Here is a 3,627-nt window from a genome sequence, read left to right as displayed (position 1 = left end):
ATATTTTATTATATACTACAACAAATTTTTAAAAACTAAAAATTATATACTACAAAAAATTTTTAAAAACTAAAAATATTTAATGTTAAAAAACTTGGCGCGGCTGCACCTCAAATAGTCAACTGAAATGTGTATATCAAACACAAGCATAAGTCTGACATAATAAGAACTCAATACTGTTTTCTTTAAATAAACATAAAAGTTTCTTTTTTAAAGCATTCCTTTTATACAAAGTATTTATTAGTTTTCTATAAAAATAATAAAAGAAGAGAACACNTGTACAATCAAGTAATTATTGTCAATAAAAATTATAATTCTATTATATTCTAAATATTTTCTTAGTACTTCCCATTTAACCAACATATTATATAAAGCTTGCGCGTGCGCATAGAACATGTCTATCTGCAGTTTGTAAATAATTTGCACGCGCACGTAGATCATGTCTGTCTCTCGGCCTTTGGTATATCTCCGTTTAGAAGCCACAGATCGAAAAAACGCAAGAATACTGTTTTGTGTATCTTTTCAACGTGAACCGAACGAGCCCAAAAACAAGTCGATCGGTTCAGTCATTATTAAGAAATAGCTGATTAAAAATCTCCCCTCCACTAAAAAACCTCATTTTCGCGTATATAAGGCACAGTGTGCTCGCGCAGTTCGAGCGCCACTTCGTTGCGCGTGAACTTGGCGCGAGGCACTACCGTGCCTCTTGATAATGTAAAGTTAGATAAGATTTTTCTTTAGAGACACCCTTTTGAAGATATTTTATCACGAAAAATTTCTTAAAGATATTTTTTTTGAAAGATATATTTTTAAAAATACAGGTTGTTCATTTTTAATAAAAGTTGATGTTCCATCGTATCATCATATAGACGACTCTTTTGTGGTGTTAGTACTAATCTTCCGATGCTGAATAATCGTTCAACGGCTGCACTACTAGGAAATGCAGTATTATTCTCGATAAAAAGTTGTTTAAGTTTCGGATAATCTTGTAACGCTTTAACAATTAAATTTTTGGATTTAAAAAATCTTTGCAACTCTTCTTGTGTAGATTCATCTTGTGTTGTTTGTTGACGGAAAACAAAAAAAATATCGTTTTCATCGGAATTTAGATCACTCTTTGGAGAATTTTCGTTTGATTGAATCCCCAACACGTTTTCTAAATAGCATTTTGCAAGTTTCCGTTTTTCTCCTGTTATCTAATTCAATTTGAATTTTGGATGTAAGCAACTAGTAATTCCTTTTTCTCAAACGTAACGTCAAATCTAAAGTTAAATATCAAATCAATAAAAAATATATCACAATATTACTTTTTAATTATCAAACTGTATGAATAAAATGTATTAAATATTGAAATGTATTAAATACTAATTGAATAAACTCGTGAGATGATGAATTGACATATTTCGATAGATGCGAGCAAAACCACAAAATGTTCGTGTATGTGCTTTTTATTAAATTCCAAGAAAAATTACAGACAAAAAATTTCGATCTCTTTTTGTTTGAATCTTTATCAATGTACAACAGAAATAATTAAATTCTTAATGCTTCACATTGTAAGTGCGCAATCATCTTACTACAATAATTTGTAATTTTAATTTTTAATTTTAATTAGTTTTGTTTTGTACACTGATGAAGATCTAGACAAAGAATCAAACAGTCTGTAATTTTTCTTGGAATTCAATGTTATCTGCGATTAGCGTCTGTTTTATGGGCGTCTGTAGACAGGACGTGTTACGCGAGGCTAGAATCGACTTGATAACCAATCAATATGCTACTTTTCTACAAGAGTATAATGTTGACTGGCATTGCGCATAATGCATTGAAGTGTTTTTCTGCAGACGCCGTTATGTAAGAAAAATATTATAAATTTGAAAGTAACGATAAAGTAACGCCTCATTTTGTTACTCGTTACCGAAGAAATGTAACGTCGTTACTGCTTTCGTTACAAATAAAAAAAAGTAACGTCGTTACGGAGTCGTTACCAAAACAAAGTAACTGTAACGGTAACGTCGTTACAAGTAACGCGTTACTTCCCAACCCTGGTAATAACCAGAAACTTTATGATAACGAGCAAGAAAAATTTACTATTTAAACACTTCGAGCAGCTTTCCAAACAAACCCGGATATTTCCGGGTCATGAAAAACACCGCTTATAAAAATTAGAGCGGCCGGCGCAAATAGAAACTCCGGCGCCACAAATAATTTTATTGTAAGCAAATAGCAAGGGGTCTATGTGGCGTGATCGAAAAAAACAACACTCTCCCTTTTTTTCTTCTCCGAAAAATCAAACGAGCCGACCAAGGCGAAAAATCGTCGCCGATTGGCGACCACACAAAGTTTACCCGACGACTAATTAACAAATAGAAACCAGCAAAGCCCAACCGAATTTTCCGATTGGAAGAAACTCGGTGAGCACTCGCTGACTCAAAAAGGTATACAAGACAGGACTCTCGGGACTGGAGTCAGAAAACTTGCTGATTTCTCCGAGAGTGCCGCAGCTAATTCGCGACGAGTCAGTCAAGAGCCGCTCATCTTAGAAAATCGGGAGTGCCGTGGTGCAACGATTTTGAAAAGTGAAGTTCGGTGCAGTAAGTGCCAAAGCCGGGACACCGAAGCCGCACCGGTTCGAAGCGACCCGCTGCCGATCATCTAGCAGCTAAGCCGCACGGGGCTAACGAGACCCAACAGCATCCAACCGAGATCATCCAAGTAGTAAGTCCACATCATTATATATATATACATACGGAGGTTCCACTTTTCGCGTACTTACCTCTCGACTTTGCAACTGATTTGCGGAGAAATCGAGAAAACGGTCAAAATAAACAAATACATAGACGCACTCAAAAATTCGGTCTAATCGAAAGGGCTACTCGCGGTATATAGCCGTCTCGGGTGGCATCCGAATCTTTTCGAAAGAGCTACTCACGGTGCATAGCTGTTCCGGGTGGCATTCGAATTCTTTTTTTCTTTTTTCAATCTTCCCTAAACAGCAAAGATAAACAAGCTCAACATCTCCGAAAACGGTCGCAAAGCCTAGAGAATACAATAGCATAATTGCACAAAATCATTTAAGTGGAACCCCGGAGAAAAGCGTCACGAGCAAGAGTAAAGGGCCGACGCCGCCGGCGCAACCAGAGATTACGACGCGCGGATGCTCTTGCTCTAAACAAGCCGGAGCCGACCAGGCCCACAACCATCACCTCTCTTCAGACAATAGAGAACGATTCCGAAAATAATAGTAACAACAGCAACAATAATACGGAAACACACGTAGACACCTCTCACGCACAAAATAATAATAATGATAACACACCCATAGAATCTCACGCAACCACACACGATATACATAGAGACACACACCACGACGACGATTTGTGGTATCAATCCCCCTCTTACTCTCCTGTAAGCCCCGATGATTGATAACGCCTTCTTCACAGAACACTTTGAGAACGGCTCGTAAGGCCTTATATTCATTCATTGGTTTAAATTTCACGAGCCTTAAGTCTTTATTAATTGTTAAAATTACGCTGGCGGAAGAAGGCGTTATCAACAGTATCAGACCATCTACGATATATATAGGAATATTGCGAGACTAACTCCAAGTGCCTCGGTGGCCTAACAGGGAAG

Source organism: Pseudomyrmex gracilis, unplaced genomic scaffold (genome assembly GCF_002006095.1).
Source record: "Pseudomyrmex gracilis isolate BER0280 unplaced genomic scaffold, ASM200609v1 scaffold_437, whole genome shotgun sequence".
NCBI classification, from domain to species: Eukaryota; Metazoa; Arthropoda; class Insecta; order Hymenoptera; family Formicidae; genus Pseudomyrmex; species Pseudomyrmex gracilis.
Note: the sequence above shows the minus strand (reverse complement) of the source record.